Source organism: Martes martes (assembly GCF_963455335.1).
Source record: "Martes martes genome assembly, chromosome: 15".
NCBI lineage: Eukaryota > Metazoa > Chordata > Mammalia > Carnivora > Mustelidae > Martes > Martes martes.
In genome coordinates, this window is record NC_137903.1 from 42831053 (window position 1) to 42850931 (window position 19879).

Below are 19879 nucleotides of genomic sequence, written 5' to 3' on the forward strand. Positions count from 1 at the left end.
GCAGCAACTGTTTGGACTTCACGTGCCATCGATTATGTATCTGACTTGAAAGTTTGCAAAATTGTACTTATTTCTTAAAGTAATATGTCTGTTAAACAAATTGAATTTACCCTTCCTCAGAAGCTAGGTAGTTTTTGGCCATATAGGCATTCCAAAACTCAGAGTTGTCTTTTCAGAAAGAACAGAAGAGTCCAATAAACAGCCAGTTGAATTATGTGGCTCTAGAGAGTATATAAATCAGCATAGAATCCAAAGTCTGTTCGGCATGCATAGTAGTTTCTTATCATCTCTTCCTCCCTTTTGAAATTCTGGTTTGTGCTCTGTGTTCAGTAATGATGGACTTACCTTGATTTCCCACAAGTCATCTCATAACTCAGTGTTTTAATAAATTCATCCAAAAGCTCATTTTAGAAATTATGTATTCTATCCAATATATATTCTGATTCTGTCAATGGCAAAAAGTACACCGTGAACTTCACTCCTCTGGGGTTCGAATCTTTGGAATAAATGGTGAGACTCTCAGGTAGGGTAGTTAAGGAAAACAAAGGGCATACTCCTGTGGTCATTAAATGAATTGGGTATGGATGGAGTTTTGCCTTGGGAGTGATAGCTGTTGATTCCATGATTAATCATTATCACCAACTCTGCAGTGGAAACTAATGAGGCATTTGAATGGTTTTAAATTATTATTCTAAAATAAAAACATTTAATTTGAAGTTGAGAATCACAAACTGTTTGAAAAACAGCTGACAAAATGTCAAGGGTCCGGTTTCTCCTGCTATATTTTATCTTCTAAATGGAAATGGAGCTGAGAGGTGGTGCATGGAAAGAACATAGATCATTTTACCACTCCTTGAAAAGCTAACTCCTCTTTCCCAATGTATTTTTTTTTATTTTCTGCTTTCTGTGAATCTTAAAATAGAGACTCCCAAAGGCAAAAACATGGGAGAGCAAAAGAATTTATCTCATATTGGGAAAAAGTTACATGTGAATAGAAGAAACTTAATATGTGTGTATACTCATACACTTGTAGTCTTTGGAAAGGCTCAGGAAATTAACCTAATATCACTGTCGGGACCAATGGAGGAGTAAGCAAACAGGCATGCAGATGTTCATCTGCAAGCAGAGCTTGGTAAGCAGGCAGTGTCACCATTGGAAGGCAGGTGTTCAAGACCCCTCAGGTAGTTTGTTTTGTTGTTTGAGCTGCTTCTCCAGCTCTGTGTAGGTCTAGCTTGAACTTGGATTATTTTCTTCCCTTTTAAACATTTAAAATCATTTTTTGTACTAAAAACATTTAAAAATAAAAAAAATTATATTAAAAATAATAATGATTACAGGGTAGAAAATTATAAAAGTACACAAAAATATAAAATGCCTTGTAATGGGGCATTTATACCCAGTTACAGCTGTCTTAACATTTGGAGTGTTCTTATATTTAAAAAAAGATCTTATACACACACACACACACACACACACACACACACCCCTACAAGAGTGTATTGGAGATTCTCAGTCCTGGCTACACATCAGAAATCATCAGTGTGCTTTATGTAAGAGAGAAGAACTGAAACTCTAGTCATTTAAATAATGCTTAAGGAATAATCATTATTCCTACCTCAAAAGAGTCATAATATATACTTATTTTCAAGTTAAATTAAGTTTTAGAGGGTGTATATATGTGAATATGCATGTATAAAATTGTTTATGAAAAATGTATATAGCTTCTCACTTTGATTTTTCACCTAATATTTTAAGTATTTCCATGTCATCAAAATTCTTAATAGTCATTACCCATAATGGCCACAAAAATTCCATCCTATGAAAACAGAAATTCCTTATTATTTTTTATTTGTTCTCTTATCATTGAACATTATTTCCAATAAATACACAATGGTGAGCATCATGAGCTAAATGTGTATACATTTATCTGATTATTCCCTTAGGATAGTTTTCCCTAGATGTGGATCTAAAAAAGGAAGGGGCAACATCTGGATCAAGAAAACATGGGGGTGGGGTGATGGGCTCAGTCCCTTATGCATCTGACTCTTGATTTTGGCTCAGGTCATGATCTCAGGGTTTTACACCGCAGTGTGGAGTCTGCTTATCCCTCTCCCTCTGCTCCTCCCCTAGTCTTGCACTCGTGTGTGCACTCTCTCTCTCTCAAATAAGCAAATAAATAAATAAAATCTTTAAAAAAGAGAGAGAGAAAAAAAGAAAACATGTGGGGTGCCTGGGTGGCTCAGTTGGTTAAGTATCCGACTCTGGATTTTGGCTCAGATCGTCATCTCCAGGTTGTGGGATGGAGTCCTGGGCTCCGTTCTAGGGGTTGAAACTGCTTGGCATTCTCTCTATTTTCCTTTCTTTTCTCTTCGCTCTCCACCCCTACTTTCACTCACTTTTTCTCAAAAAAAAAAAAAAAAAGAAAGAAAGAAAGAGAGAAAAAGAAAACATGTTTTCCAGGGCACCTGGCTGGCTCAGTTGGTAGAACACGCATGTCATGATCTCAGAGTTGTTAGTTTGAACCCATACTGGCTGTAGACATTACTTAAAAATAAAATCTTTAAATTAAAAAAAAGAAAAAAAAGAAAAAAGGCTTTCCTAGGAACACTACAGCAGATTTCCATTTATATCTCATCGGCCAGACAGTGTCAAGGGACATTCCTGAGTAGAAGGTCAGAATGGAGATAGTGCTGGGTGAGCCAACAAATGCAGTCCATCCTCACAGCTGTACAATTTTTCTAAACATTATTTGTTCTTTTTTTTTTTTTTTGGCGCTAGGGTTTTGTAAGCTGTGCCTCAGTACGTATGGGTGCTGGGGCTTGCCCAGGGTGCTCTTTCTTGATGTGTAATGCACAGAGGTTCTGCCAATTCTTCTTCAACAGTGACACAAGGAAATAGAGAGCTCAGTGGACATCGTATACAAGCTCATCATCTGCCATCTTCATGTGGCTGAGGGACCACTGCCAGACACAGCACCTTCTTCATCTGGAGCTTGATCATGGTATTCACTTTATTGACTTTGGCCATCATGTTCTCATTGTGGGTCAGCAAGGAAGGGAGCTTGCTAAGCTTCTTCAGGCCTGGGCCTGGGATTTGTGGAATCTGTTTGATCAAAAATTCTAAGACCAAAAATGCATCATACTTCTTGACCAACTTCTTATTCTTGTTGAGTTTCTTCAGCACCTCAATGTCCATGTGGGGGATATTCTTGTGGATACAACCTTGGTGTCCTCACAGAGCTTCTGGTCTCCTAAGACGCACATGGAGAACTTAGGGAGGGGAGTGAACTTAAGCCTGATGGTGCCCAAGAAATGTTTGTCCTTGTGAGTGTCATACTTCTTCAAGCTGATCTGCAGTTCCACTGTCTCCAAAAATCTCTAGTGCTTTTGCTGGTTCCTAAGTAGGATTTCCTATATAGTCTCATAGCACTGTTATTCTTTTTCATGAGTCACAGTCATCTCTTCCCCAAGGTTTTTTTGGGGGGGAGGGCAGAGGGAGAGAGAGAATCTTAAGCAGGCTCCACACCCAGCATGGAACCTGATGTGAAGCTTGATTCCACAACACTGAGATCATGACCTGAGCTGAAATCAAGAGTTGGACACTGAGCCACCCAGGTGCCCCATCTCTTCCCCAAGTTTAGCAATCCTGAAGTCACATGCAGTTACTGCTTCCAGCTTGGAAACCTTGATCTCTGAGTGGTAATTCTGTCTGGTCTGTATGGGGTTTAATTCAGTAGGTCTGGAGTCCAGCCCACGTTTTTATTTCTTTTCTTTTTTTATTTTTTATTTATTTTTTAAAAAAAGATTATTTATTTATTTTTTTTGACAGATAGAGATCACAAGTAGGCAGAGAGGCAGGCAGAGAGAGAGAGAGAGAGAGAGAGAGAGGAGGAAGCAGGCTCCCCACTGAGCAGAGAGCCTGATGCGGGGCTCGATCCCAGGACCCTGAGATCACGACCTGAGCCGAAGGCAGAAGCTTAACCCACTGAAGCACCCAGGAGTCCCCCAAGTTTTATTTTTAACAACTTCCAGGTAATGCTGCTGGCCCAGGAATCATACATATTACTTATCTGTAATATGATATCATAATCAAGAAATTGATACTAATATAATCTATTGACCTTATTCAGGTTTCACCAGTTTTATACACTCTCATATTTGTGTTTCTGTGCGTGTGTAATTAGTTCTGTGCAGTTTTGTAACACATCTAGATTTGTGTGATCATCACCTACAGTGAGGATACAAAGTAGTTTCATCCAAGAAATGGCTTATGTTATCCTTTTATAGCCACCAGTATCTCCCTCCTTCATCCTGTCACCCAGCATTTGACAACTGCCAATCTGTATACCACCTCTATAGTTTTGTCATTTCAAAGATGCTTTCATAAATGAAATCATAATCTTAAACTCCCCATTTTCCCCTCCTCCCAGCCCCCAGCAACCACTACTCCACGTTCTGTTTCTGTGAATTTGAGTACTCTGCATACCTTATGTAAGAGGAATCATGCACTGTCTTTTGTGACTGGCTTTTGCATTTAGAACAATGTCCTCCAGGTTCATTTCAATTGAAGAATATGTCACACTTTTTTCTTTTTAAAAGCTGAATAAGGGGCGCCTGGGTGGCTCAGTGGGTTTAAGCCTCTGCCTTCGGCTCAGGTCATGATACCAGGGTCCTGGGATCGAGCCCCGCATCGGGTTCTCTGCTCGGCAAGGAGCCTGCTTCCTCCTCTCTCTCTCTGTCTGCCTCTCTGCCTACTTGTGATCTCTGTCTGTCAAATAAATAAATAAAACCTTTAAAAAAATAAAAGCTAAATAATATTCCATTGTATGCATGTACTGCATTTTGTCCGTCCATCAGTGGACACTTGGGTTGTGTCTAATTTTTGACTATTATGAATAATGCTGCCTTGAACATGTGTATATGAATATCTTTTCAAGACGTTATTTTCCTTTTTCTTTTTCTTTTTAAAGATTTTATTTATTTATTTGACAGAGATCACAAGTAGGCAGAGAGGCAGGCAGAGAAAGAGGGGGAAGCAGGCTCCCCGGCTGAGCAGAGAGCCCGATGCGGCGCTTGATCCCAGGACCCTGAGATCATGACCTGAGCTGAAGGCAGAGGCTCAACCCGCTGAGCCACCCACGCGCCCCTCAAGACGTTATTTTCAATGCTTTGGGGCAAATATGCAGAAGTGAAATAGCTGAATCATATGGTATTTCTACTTTGAATTTTTTGATGAAACACCATACTATTTTCCATAATGGTTATGCCATTTTATGTACTGGCTGTACACAGGGTTTGTAATTTCTCCATGCCCTTATCAGCACTTGCTATCTTCTTCTTCTTTTTTTGACAGTAGCCATCATAATGAGTGTGAGATGGTATCTACTTGGGGTTTTTGTTTGCATTTATCAAGTGATTAGTAATGTTGGACATCTTTTCATGTGCATGTTAACCATTTACATATCTTCTTTGGAGAAATGTTTATTCAAATCCTTTGCCATTTTTCAATCAGGCTTTTTGTTGTTGTTGTGATTGAGTTGTAGGAGTTCTTTATATGTTCTGAAGCTTAATCCTTCATCAGATATATGATTTGCAAATATTGCTCCCATGTCATAGGTTGCCTTTTTACTGTATTGTGTTTTGGTGCACAGTTTTTAATTTTGAAGTAGTCCAATTTATTTTTACTTATGTTGCCTGTGCTTTTGCTGTCATATTCGAGAAATTATTAGCAAACTCAATATAATGAAAGTTTTCCCCCATGATTTCTTTTAAGAGTTTTATTTACAGTTTTAGCTTTTATATATAGTTTCTTTGATCCATCATGTGATACCTTCGATTATTAAATATTTGAAATTTTTTCAAGCAGGATTTGCATGTTTCATTATTGTTCCTAGGTACAATTTATTTAATTTCTATTCTAAGCATTACATGTCCCTGTTATGTTTTCTCACTGTTTTTTATTGGCTTTAAGGAAAACTATGTTTAAAAAATTTGTATTGTGTATTCACTTCGATGAACTCTATTAGTTATAATATTTCTAATATATTTTCCATTTGTTTCTATAGAATTGAATGCATGCACTGATCTCTGTTTCCAGATGATATGTTTATCTACTGGTATAACCCTAGAGCATCAATTTAAGATTATGGGAGAGATCAGTAAGGTGGTTATCTCTAAAATGAATATAAGCATAGATGGTTTTTCTTCATATCTAGAAAACATATTAGAAAATCCCCTGCCAGTCATAGGAAAAATATATAAAAACTAAAAATAAAATATTCTCCTTCCATTTAATTTTATTTTTTAGATCTTTCATGTATTACAGAGCTTAGGTACTGAGAGCACAGACTTTATACAAACTTGACATTTAATAACTATGTAACTCTGGGCAGTTAACAACCACTGTGAGCTTTGGTTGCTGCATCTGAAGAGTGTTGTTATAGTCCCTACCTTATGAGGTTATTGTGATGACTGAATTAAATAATCTATGTGAAATGCTTAGTTTAGTGTATGACACATAATAAACATTAAATACTGTTATTCTATGAGCAAGACATCTAGAACAATGCTATATAGTGAGGTTATACCAGGCATTCCTTTATTCTCTATGGCACTAAAGAGGATGTTAGTATTTCAAAATTAAGCATCATGCTTACCAGAGATGGATTTACCTTGAATGATGCTTATGTTTGCACTTACCCATGTCCCTTCCAAGGATTTGTACTTACCCATGTCCCTTCCAAGGTTCTGGACAATGTGTTCACATGATCACATGATTATATACTTTTATAAAATTTGCAAAAGTAAAATATTTATTTTTTTATTAAAAAATTTTTTTTAAAATTTAAATTTTAGTTTGTTAACATACAGTGCAGTATTGGTTTCTGGAGTACAATTCAGTGATTCATCATTTACATACAACACCCAATGCTCATCACAACAAGCAAAAGTAAAATATTTAAGCAGTTTGCTAAGATTGCCACCATTTCTTTTCGTGTTGGCTTCCCCTCCAGCATAATTGTGCTACTGCCAGTTGGCATTGGAGTTACTGTGGCATATCAGTTATTTATTGCAATGTAAAGATACCACCTTCCAAAATTAAAACACAATCATTTATTAGTTCAAAATTCTGTGGGTGGGCAATTTTGCCTGGTCTCTACTGGATTGCTCTGCTGGTCTCTCCTGGGCTTGCTCATGTGGCCACAGAAGCGGGTAGGGCAATGAAGAGTTTCTCATGGCTTTCCTCATATGTCTGGGAAGGTGCAGAAACTGTACTTCATGTCTCCAGCATCTATTAGGTTATCATAATAACTATATTCTTTTTGCCAACACCACACTGACCTGTCTCATGTTTTTTTTTTAAAGATTTTATTTATTTATTTGACAGAGAGATCACAAGTAGGCAGAGAGGAAGGCAGAGAGAGAGGGGGAAGCAGGCTCCCCGCAGAGCAGAGAGCCCAATGTGGGGCTTGACCCCAGGACCCTGGGACCATGACCTGAGCCAAAGGCAGAGGCTTTAACCCATTGAGCCACCCAGGTGCCCCTGTTTCATTATGATTTTGACTCCTCCAACTTTGCTCACCTTTTCAGAATTGTTTTGGCAATTCTAGTTCCTTTGCTTTTCCATACAACTTTTAGAAGAAGCATGTTAATATCTATCACATAGCTTGCTAGGATATCTACTAGTATTGCACTGTACCTACAGATCAAATTGGAGAGAATTGGTATCTTAACAATATTGAGTCTTCTAGGGGCACCTGGGTGGCACAGTCAGTTGAATGTCTCTTGATTTTGGCTCATGTAATGACCTTGGGGTTGTGAGATCAGGCCCTGCATTGGGCTCCATGCTGGGAGTGGAGTCTGCTTGGGATTCTCTCTCCCTCTCCCTTTGCCCCTCCAGCTTGTGCACTCTTTCTCCCAAATAAAAAAATAAAATAAATCTTTAAAAAAATTGAGTCTTCTAGTCCTTTCCTGTGGTATGTCCACTTATTTAGATCTTCCTTGACTTTTAATGATGATTTGTAATTTTCAATATACAGAACCAATTAATATTTTGTTAGATTTATTCCTAAGTATTTCATTTCTTATGTGATATGGTCATTGGTATTTTTATTAATTTGAAATTCCAGTTACTCATTGGTGACAAATAGGAATATAATCTTTAAAAAATAGATTAAACTTTTTATTTTATAATGGGAAGGTTGGCGTGTACAGTTAGCTATTTTTTTTTAAAGATTTTATTTTATTTATTTGACAGAGAGAGAGATCACAAGTAGGCACTGGTGTTAGATCTAGGTTTAACAGTTGGGTTCTATGATTTACCAGGGCATAAGATGAAATTTTTTTTTTCCTGGTATAATGTGGGATGAAAAATTGTATCTCCAATAGGGTTTTTATTTAAACATACATAGGCAACTAAAAATGATTGGATATAATATACCTCCTGATACCCTGTCTGCTTTCTACTGCACTGAGCACTAGAGATGGTAGTCCTTGAATAGATATAGAAAGAAAAGAAATAGTAAATAGAAGAATAAAAAACATGACTATTTTTTATTCTGGCTTTGGCTGATATAGTTGAAAGATAGTCATTTGTTTTGCTGGTTGGTATACTCCTTGTATCTCAGAGTTGGAGACACATAATGAGAGAGAGGCGAAGCCTTTCTTCCCTTTTTTGGCATTTTTATGATATTTTATTTAGATTGTGGAAAATGTGATTTATAGTTCAAGAATGTTTCTTAATCCATTTTGACTGACAATGCAGCTAGTGGAAATTCCCCTTGGAAATGTCATGTGGTCTTATTTTTAGCTTACAGTGTTATAGCCAATTTTTATCATTTTGTATATTGTGATGGACTTTCTAATGGTGAGTTGAATGTCAGTTGAGTTGTATCAGGCAATGGCAGTGTGTTGCTATACCAAGAAATAGCCTGAGGTTTATGGAATAACTCTTGTAAAGTCATATGGCCTATAAATATGAAAGTTTATATTTAAAGTTAGTTTTGTTTTCTCTATAATCCAAAGTTCTGGGATCATAATGAAGGTTAAGAGAGTTCATGGGTGCCTGAGTGGCTTAGCCAGTTGGGTATCTGACTCTTGATTTGGGTTCAGGTCATGATCTCAGGGTCCTGAGATGGAGCCACGCATGGGGCTCTGTGCTGGGCATGGAGCCTGCTTAAGATTCTCTCTCCCTCTCCCTCTGTACCCCCCACCCCCCACCCTGCTTCCACACTGCTCTCAATATCTCTTAAAAAAAAAGTTCGATACAAATGAGGGAATGAAAATGTATAGAGAAAAACCAGGTTTTATGAGTTTGGAACCATTTTACAAGTAAAATCCGAAGTGTGGCTGTGCCGTCTTATAGCTGAAGTGAAGTATTAGTGGATGCATTGGAATCAAGGAATTTTATAGCCAGGGAACTAGGTGTTAAGCCAGTAAGAATAGGAATGGGATTGGGTAGGGATGATCAAAGTCATCAGGAATGGGCGTATGATCTGTAACTAATGGTAATAAGAGTGGTAAAAAGCTGTCATGAGTTGTTGGTAGAATGGTTGGAGCAAGGAACATCTGAAGCCCTATTTCCTCTTTCCTGATTAATGAAAGGGACTTGAAAAAGAATGGCTTCCACTGGTGGAAAAGATTGAGCTTGTTATATTATCACAGCAAAGCAATGTTTCAGTTGAGGCAACATTTGTGAAAAGTTCTGAGATTTTATGGAAGTTTCTTATAATTTGATTAACCCCTTGAGGCTTCTTTGGTTCCTGTGGGAGTATACCCTTTGGTTTCAGGTCAAAACCATCTTAAAGTCAATGGAATCCTGCACTCAATTCCTCTCTTCTTGTGATTCTGTCTACATGGATTGAACTTCTTTCCATTTCCTTGGTATGAAAAAAACCCAGATCCCATGAATTCATTTATTTTTGTTCAGCCTATCTTGGTTGTACCCAGCTAGCTTACTTTTTCTGCATCCCTTGAACCTCTCTCATTTTTTGAGGAGTAGCAAAATCCCCTAGCTTTTGATTTTTTTGGAGGAATGTAGCATTAAAAAAAAATTCATCTGCAAAGCCATTTATAGATGGCTACAGATATTATAGACTTTTAATATTACAGATTTATGAATTCAGAGTGGAGAGATGCTGGTGGGTGGGGGATGGAAACAAAGTAGAGAAAGTGTGTTTTCTCCACCTGCAGAATGAATGACACGCTCCCAATTTACAAAAAATTTGGTAGTGTTTTTTGTTGTTGTTTCCCCCATATATTAAAGCTTAACCATCCCTCTTGTCCTTTCTCCAGGAAAGAAAAGTGGAGAATGAAATTCCCATCTGTTCTGCCTTCTAGTAAGTTGAGAGTTCCTATAGTGATGTACTTTGAAAGTATCCCCAACTTTATTTATGAGTATGTCTTTTAAAACCAGGATTAGAGTCTTTTTCTCTTCTCATTCCATCAGTAATGCCTGACAGTCTGTCATGGGCTCATACCACATAGGTCTGGCTGATTTATCCTTCCCAAAGTCCTGCTTACTATTCAGTAGCACCTTGTGATCTTTTAGTATTTTATAAGTGAAATGCTTGATGAATTTGGTCTCTTCAGGTATCAAAGTTAAGGTGACAAGGCTATCATCTCTAGAGTTATTAGTTTATTTTCATTAGAGGTAGAATTTACATGTGTCCTTTCTCTGTTTTTAGGCTTCACAGTTGTCCATCATGTGTTCAGAAAGATTGTTTCTGTGATAAGTTGAGGACATGAGGACATGTCTTCAATATTGCTGGATCCATGCTACCAGAGCAAACTGATTTGAAGACAGCTACTATCTTTAATCTCTGACTCATTTATCTCTTATTCTGGATGAACTTTGTATCCTCTGGCAAAGGTGGTTGAAACTTTATTTGATCACAGTTGAACTTTTTATAGGTTTCATACTCAGAATCAGCTTTAGGACAAAAAAATTACTCAGCTAGGAGCTCTGTAATTCGCAGGTCGCAATCTCCCTGTTCTGAGATTAGACAATAGAAGGAATTAGAGGTATTTGGGAGAACTTTGGGAAGCTGCTGAATAGTGTAGTAAAAATTATTATTTTTCTGTGAACCTCTAATCTTCTGTTGCCATAGATAATTAGAAACTGGTCAAGGAGGCATCGTTTCACTTTACTTTTCACATCAAAGAATCCACAGCTGTATTACCCTGTTCTCCCAGTAAATCTAATTCAGAAGGTTTCCTAACCATGAATTTCTAACTTATGAAAAGCTAAACTTAAATGTAACTAAACTTATTAAATGAGCTGAATAGAGTGAGGCAGAAAGCCCTTCATTTTTCACTTGTTCTTTGGATTAGTTATTTCTAGCCCCTGGGATAGAGCCTTAGTAAGGTCCCATGGTTTTTCTGTCTCAATAAATAATTAAAAGTACATCACAGACAAGTATCAAAATCCAAAATCTTATTCATTTAAAAATCTCTTCTCCTTCAGTTTAGGTCTGCCTTGGTCTTAGAGGACTGAAAAGGTGAGGTAGGGAGGGGTTTTGACCTAACTTTTGTCTTTTCTTGTTTCACTGCATTCTACACTTAATCGTTGCTGTTTAGGAGCCCTGTAATGTTAGAATAGATGGAGAAGTAAGCGGCAGAACAGTTCTTCTGGTCTGGTAAAGTTGCAAGGTGTTAGTGATGCCACCTGAGCATAGTGGAATCCAAGGCTTGTCCTTTTTTCCCTATGGTACTTCTTTCAGTTTAGTGATTGTGTCCCTACCATGAGGTTCCTGGCATGAGGGACGCTGCTTCCTTGTGGCCAGTTTCATCCCTCCACTCCACTTCTGCATCCATGGGTTGCCTTCATCCTCTTGTTGAGACTGCGCTGCTCTTGGCCAGAAGTTTTGGTGGGAGTCAAGGTCAGCTAACTAACTTGACTATCAGGCAACTCCATTCTACAGGGTCTGTACCTGATCATTGGGAAACAGACCCTTTAGCCCTGCTCTCAACAGATATGTAGCTTACTGTTGTACAAACTTATTCTTCTATGGGAAGCTCTTAGCTATACTTATTTTCACTTCTTTGTTCATCCATGGGTCAGCTAGCTTCCCCTACGTCTCTCAGCTTCCAGAAAATGTGTGTTAGCTTTTCAGATGGTCCTTTTGAACCTTCAGCGGGGTTGAGGTGACCAGGGAAATTTTTTTCTCTTCAATGGGGAGAAAGAAATATAACACTAACAACAGTCTTCCCTCCACGCCCCCTACCCCCCGCAAAAATCCTTATTAGCAACCTCCCAATGGATTTTTAGCCATCTCTTAGACAATCAAGAAGTGAGTGAAGAGGTGTCTTTGATGTCTAGTGCAGTGGAAGCAGCAATAAAGCAGGCATTTTTGTCTGTTTTGTATATTCCTGTATCAGTAGGTTTTAAAAGAGTGCATAGTAAGCACTCAGGAGTTGTATGTTGAACATATGAAGGAATGAAGTAGTCAAGCACCTTGTTTTATGATGTATATGTGACATCTTTTGTATAAAAAAAAGTAACTGAAAACAAGAAATGTCAGATTTAATATCCTATTAAAACAATTTCAAAATTGTGTTTACAAAGAAAATAAATGGCCAAGTTTTTAGTTTTTGGATTATCACCCAATTGCAATGTCCAAAAATATGTGTATTTTTCAGAGAGCAAAGGCTATAAGTTCAAAGCTAAAAGTTTAACTAGTTGTAGACAGTCCAGAATGAACAGGAAATGGTTTGTTTTAGTAATTTATTCCATCCATTTGCAGATTATAAATTCCAGCGAAAACCTTAAGAGTCTGTGAAGAGTGTGCTCAAACAAACTAGATTGTGGTGGCTCACAGGTGGAAAGATGCTTTAGGGTTAACATCTGGTATAATTTTATTCTCTCAGATTTCTCTGATATGCGTCTGTGCCTTTCAGTCAGAGGATTTAAAACGTGTTCTGACTGTGCATCATGTTGGAAGTAAAGACTAGGAATCAGTGTGGACTTTTGGGAGTCCAGGCATCAGCAAAGATGATCTACCAGTGATGTCATTGGAAAAATTTCCCTAAAATTTACTGGACAATTGATACTATTAGAGGTTATAAAGGAGGGGTTTCACAAATAAATTTTTTATTTATGCGAGATCACAAATGTAGATACAGAATGGCAAAAGATTTTTTTTTAAAGATTAAAAAGTTTTTAAAAATCATCTCTACACCCATTGTAGGGCTCGGATTCACAACCCTGAGTTCAAGAGTCAGTGCTCCAGGTGCCTGGGTGGCTCAGTTGGTTAAGCATCTGTGTCTTGATTTCAGCTCAGGTCATGATCTCAGGGTCCTGGGATGAAGAGTCCTACATCAGGCTCCATACTCAGTGGGGAATCTGCTTGAGGATTCCCTCCCTCTTCCTTTGCCCCTCCCCCCTTGTGTACACATGCCTGCATTCTCTCTCTCTCAAACAAACAAACAAATAAATAAATAAATAAGTCTTTAAAAAAACAAAAGAATTGCATGCTCTACCAATTGAGCCAGCTAGGTACCTCTGGCAAATGATTTTCTTGTCACGTGCCAACTTTCATTAGTTGATAGTGGTCCCTGGAAAGCTAGAATGAGAAGGGTTTTGGGACAAAATCCAGTCCCAGTGCTGTATCAGAGGCAGCACATAGCACTGAGGAGATAGGACGGTCAACTTCCTCTTTTGCTCAACCATGATTAGAACATTTGAAGCATCCATGATGATTCAAATGCTAATTATGAGGGAGTTATGGTTAAGCAATGATAGAGTAAAGGTAATTCTGCTCCATTCTTGTCTCTGAAATAATCAAAAGTAATACAAAGGTTAAATAAACAGTAGCAAACAACTGATGGAAATAGCAATCACACCCTGAGATTAAAGAATAACTGGCAAAGGAGTCAAATCAAGCCAAAGGGAAAATGTCACAGCGATAGATATCTCTGTATTTTGAGCAGTGTTCAGGGTTCCCCAGCGTAGGTGGTTCAGACTTGAACAGTACAAATAGCAGTCTTTTAATTGGAATAGCAAAGTCTTAGATGTAGACAGGCTTAGGAAGAGCCCTCAACTTCATTCTACACTGATCGAGTGGCAGGGGAGGCAGAATTAAGGAACCTGAAAGCAAAGCCATCTCATGAAGAGTGTTGCTATGACATGGTGGAGGAGTGAAAGCGAGTGACAGTCAGCTTTGTGTCAACCCGTCACTGAGCTGAATTAGTAAATGATGGTATCATACAGAAATCATCCCATTTATGTGGAATGAGGCACAGTGAGAGCGTGGAGATGTGGTCTGGAGTTCCCAGCAGCATGGACAGATATCTGAGAAAAACATGTGGTTATTGAACTTGTCTGTTGTGCCACCTTACTTCCCTGGTTTTTCCTTCAGCAAATAGCAGGCATAGAAAGAATGGCTTAAAAGTCAGGCAGCACTGGGCTTAAACTGAAGTACAATAGGGAAAGGAGGAAAGGAGCCAAAGGCCCTCAAGGTAGATGGTGAGTAGACATCAGAAAAACTACGTTAAGCAGTAGTTGAATATTTCAAATAAACACCTGTTTGAGATATCAAGGAGATTTTAAAAAAAAATTTATTTTTAAGTAATTTCTACACCCAGTGTAGGGCTCGAACTTATGACCCTGAGAACAAGAGTTGCAGGCTCCACTGACTAAACCAGCTAGGTGCCCCTTAGGAGATTTTTAGAGAGGTGTTTACAAAACAAGAGCACAGGAAGAAATACCGACTTTAAAGAAATAATTACTAAGACAACATAAAGAGACAAAAAGTGATTTGGAAGCCTACAAGAAAGAAATGGAAAGGAAAAAAAAGTATTCTAAGAATGGAAGTAGTATTAAAAAGCAGAAAAAAACAATGAGGTGTATGGAAGACAGGTTTGAGAAAATTTGCAAAATTAGGTATAAATAAAAAGTTAATTATAAAGAATTAAGAATGTTTAAGAAAACTATGAATGGAGACAAAAACTAGATAGTAATTGTAACTGGAAAAGAATAATATAATGAATTATTAACCCTAGCAAAAGGTTGGAATAATGGGCAATTGATTAGTGTATAGTTACCAAGGGCTGCCATATAACAAGTACCACAGATTGGATGGCTTCACCAAAGAAATTTATTTTTTCACAATTTATGGAGAAATTAGCAGGGTTAATTTATCCCAAGGCCATCCTCCCTGGATTAGGGATGGCTGTCTCTTCCCCCCACCCCCGCCCCGTCTTCACATCGTCTTCCTTCTGTGCCTGTGTCCACATTTCCTCTTCATATAGGGACACTAGTCATATTTGATTTAGGCCCACCCTAAAGACCTCATTTTAATTAATTACCTTTCTAAAGGCCATTATTTTCAAATATATTCACATTCTGAGATACTGGGAGTTAAGACTTAACAATACGACCTTTGATAGAACATGATTTGGCCCATAACAATTAGTAAGGAGTAAAAAGGAATGCTAAATTCATAAGTAGTGGATATAGGTTAACACCTACCACCCCTAGGAATCAGGTATATTGTTAGTCAAGGAAGATATGTTATCCAAACTCTGGAAAACCTCCTTCCCTTTCACCCAGGTCTGAGATCCAGATCTTGTGAAGAGGATGTGCTGTGGTTCACTGGAAGGGGAAGTTTGCTGAGGCCGTGGAGTTGTGCACCAGGAGCTGCTGGGCTGGCAGAGAAGATTCTAGGGAAGTTTCTCAGGGGGAGGCGCCATGGGCTTCTGGTCTCTGAGAGCTCTTGGTACCTGCCTCTCAGAAACTGTGTGTGCTGCAGAAGCCACCTGTACCGCAGGGGCCTGCCTACAGGAGCACTAGAACCTGGAAGAGACACCTCTTTCTTCCTCAGTGTCTTTCCTGTGCCCTCTCCTGGCACTGTGCCAGCCCATGAAGGAGAAATGTTTATCAGGTCCATCTTCATTATCACGGGACAGGTGGAAGGGTAAATCTGAAGAGGAAAGGCAAAGGAGGTCCAACTTATTCACCATTGGTGTCCCTGAAGTAGAAATGGCAACAAGTGGGATAGAAAATGTAGTACAAGGGGTGAACCGTATAAGGACAGGCATTCAGCAGTTATAAGAGTGTATTATTTATGTATGTAGTCTGTTGCATTGAATTTTTCACATACAAAATAATTTTACGTAATTGAACATGTTATTTAAGAAAAGTTGTACTTTACATGCAAGGAAGGGGAAAAGGCATTTGAGGAAGTCAGTAGGTTAGATTCTGAGATTTTACAGGACTTGTCTTGGGCAAATTGTTGACATTGAGCTCTGCCAAATAGTGTGTGTCTTTGTAGTATGCAGGGATCTGAAGATGTCAACACCAAGCTAAATCCAGTCATTGAACATCTTTTTTTTTTTTTTGCCCTATTTAAAAATTGTTTGAGTTTGAATCTCTCTCAAAGTAATATATATGAGTGTGATTATTGGAGTGCTATGGGTAAAGTTCCCATTACATTTGGGTGTTTAAATCATATTCTGTACTATATTACTTGCCTACAACAATATTGGCTAGATACTCAGTAAATTTTTGTTGACTGAGATAATTATCAGATCCTGAAAGATTAAAGGGGATACCTGGAAAATTCTGGAGTTTTGCTTGGTTTACTCTGCTCAGTTATAATGTTATGGTTTTGTAACCACAGTAGATTTGAGGGTTTAGAGTCAATGTTAGCTTATACATTTATACAATTGAATATGCAACTTCACTGTATACAGGAATGGAAAAATCACGATTAGAGGAAATTGAAAGAACTATCATAGACTTCCTTGATCAAGTCTGAACAAATAAATTTGAAAATCTGTTCAAAATAGATGTTTTTCTTTTTTTAGGAAAACATAAATGACCAAAATTGATGAGAGAGAAGATATAAAATGTAAACAGACTGCTTTTCTTGGAAGAAATAGAGGAAGTTGTCAAAGAGTTACATAATAAGTACCAAGGTCAGAGATCTTCACATGTGGTATCTTTCAAACCTGCAGAGAATAAATAATCCCAATGTTATTTCACTTATTCTGATATACTGAGAAAGCTTTTGAATATTCTCTATGGTGCCAGAAAGCACTTATTTCAAACTTGATAAAGGTGGTACAGTAAGAAAAGAAAATCATTGACAAATATAACTTCTGGATGTCAAAACTTTAAAAAAAATTCTAATAGCATCCATTAGTGATTTAAAAGAATAATATATACTAAGCAAAGTTCCTGCCAGGAATGACCATTTGGCTGAATATTAAGAAACCTGCTGATTTAATTCAAACGTTTAATAGGTGAAAGGGTTAAAAATGTAGTGTTATCTTCTTTTTCTTTTTTCTTTTTATTTATTTATTTATTTATTTGACAGACAGAGATCACAAGTAGGCAGAGAGGCAGGCAGAGAGAGAGAGGGGAAGCAGGTTCCCTGCTGAGCAGGGATCCAGATGCAGGGCTCGATCCCAGGACCCTGAGATCATGACCCGAGCTGAAGGTAGAGGCTTAACCCACTGAGCCACCCAGGCGCCCCTTTAAAGTAGGCTCCACACCTATCATGGAGCCCAATGCAGGGCCTGAACTCACAACCATGAGATCAAGACTTGAGCCGAGATTAATTGGATGCTCAACCAGCCCCCGGGCGCCCCCACAGAGTACTGCCTTTTAGATGCTAAGAGGCATTTGGTAAAATTCAACATCCATTCCTAATAGACAATAATAGAAAACTGTTTTAATTCTGTTTTAAACAAGGTGAATTGATAATTCACCCAAGGTCACACAGCCAGTAAAGATGGAACCTGGGTTTGAGCCTTTTGTGGAGGTTGCTTCATCTTACACCCCTGAAAACACTAGTGGTTCACAGACTTCTTCATGTTTGGGTACACATAGAAATTGAAAATATTTTCATGGTGCCCTGGGAACTCAGAGCAAGGCTGCATGCAGAACCACCAGTTTAAGACTTGGGCTGCCTCAGTCCTGGCTCAGCTGCCTCGTGGACCAAAGTGGTACGTCTGTAACTTGTAGAGTTCTGCATATCCTAGGCTGGCTGTGGAAGAGAGAAGAGCCTACATATAGACTTAAAACAGTATGGGAATTTTATGTGGTAAAGGTGACATTTCAAATCAGTGAGAAAACAGAGATTATTAATTTGGTATTGGAACTTTCCATTTGGGGAAAAACATAGCTGAGTCTGTCAACTTCTAAGTTGTCAGAAATAAGTGGGAAACTGTGTGTGTGTGTGTGTGTGTGTGTGTGTGTGTGTGTGTGTATGCATATATATATATATATATATTTTTGGGGGGGGTGTTTTGAGAAAGATTGTGAGAGAGCATGAGCAATGGGAGGGATAGGGAGAGGCAGACTCCCTGCGGAGTAGAGAGCCCAATGTGGGACTCGATCCCAGCACCCTGGGATCATGTCCTGAGCCAAAGGTAGGTGCTTAACTGATTGAGCCACCCAGTCACCCAGGAAGATGTATATCTTTAAAAAATTAGTAATTTTGGTGTAAGAAAGAATTTTCTAATGAAGATATAAAAACACAAAGGTAAAAGAAAATACTCATAAATGTCTATATACCAAAGGAAAAGAAGCTTTCTGGGGTGGCTGGGTGACTCAGTCAGTTGGTTAAGCATCTGACTTTTTTTTAAAGAGAGAAAGTGGGTGAGTGAGTGGGTGGGGAGCTCAGAGGGAGTGAGAGAATCCTAAGCAGGCTCCATGCCTAGTGAGTGGCCTGACACATGGCTCTATCTTAGCACCCTGAGATCATGACTTGAGCCAAAATCAAGAGTTGGACCCTTAACCAACTGAGTCACCCAGGTGCCACCTAAGCAACTGGCTCTTGATCTTAGTTGGGGTCTTGATCTCAGGGTTGTGAGTTCAGGCCCCATATTAGGCTCCACGCTGTTCATGGAGCCTACTTAACAAAAAGGCATTCTGTATAGCAATAACTGTTATAAACAGTCAAAAGACAATTGGCAAATTGTAAAAATATATGCGATGTTTCAGGCAAAATACTAGCTTTCTTAATACGGAAGTATTCTTTTTTTTTTTTTAAAGATTTTATTTGACGGACAGAGACCACAAGCAGGCAGAGAGGCTGGCAGAGAGAGGGGAAAGCAGGCTCCCCAATGAGCAGAGAGCCCAACTCGGGGCTCGATCCCAAGACCCTAGGATCATGACCTGAGCCGAAGGCAGAGGCTTAACCCACTGAGTCACCCGGGCGCCCCTACAGAAGTATTCTTATAAACTAATAGGAAAAATGCAAGTTACACACAGAAAAAATAATTAGCAAATAATATAACCAGGCACTTTACAGAAAAATATATGCAAAGAAATACAAAAAACATATCAAAGTGCTCGACCTCATTTATAAACAAGGAAATGCATATTGAAACAAAAGGATACAAAAGGGTTTTTTTTTACTTACCAGATTATTGGAAAGGATTAAAAATTGGGTAATATAACATTAACGAGGCTATGGGCAAGGAAATTTTTTCTCTCTTTTTTCAAGTTTTTATTTAAATTCCAGTTAGTTAATGCAGTGTAATATTAGTCTCAGGTCTACAATATACTCATTTAACCCTTCCATACAACACCCGGTGCTCATCACAACATGTACACTCCTTAATTCCCATCACCTGTTCCACCCATCCTCTTTGCCCCCTCTGGTAACCAACAGTTCTTTATAGTTAAGAGTCTTTTCTTGGTTTGCCTCTCTCCTTCCTTCCTTTTTTTTCTTTTCTTCTTTCTTTCTCTCTTTTCCCTTTGCTCGTTTGTTTTGTTTCTTAAATTCCACATGTAAGTGAAAGCATATGGTATTAGTCTTTCTCTGACTGACTTATTTTGCTTAGCATAATAATCTCTGGCTCCAGCCAGGTCATTGCAAATGACAAGGTTTCATTTGTTTTTATGGTTGAGTAATATTCCATTGTATAAC

The 19879-nt window shown here is 38.4% G+C and overlaps 1 pseudogene across 1 annotated transcript in view; it reads right to left on the reverse strand.

The window, feature by feature from the left end:
- Nucleotides 1–1954: 1954 nt before the first annotated feature.
- The window catches only part of LOC308355941 (large ribosomal subunit protein uL1-like), a 44431-nt pseudogene continuing 26506 nt past the window's right edge, over nucleotides 1955–19879 (reverse strand). Inside the window, exons 2-3 of the transcript in view lie at nucleotides 2804–3377; nucleotides 1955–1966 (exon numbers count right to left, since the gene is read on the reverse strand). The product of the transcript in view is annotated as a large ribosomal subunit protein uL1-like (transcript). The remainder of the gene's footprint in view (nucleotides 1967–2803; nucleotides 3378–19879) is intronic.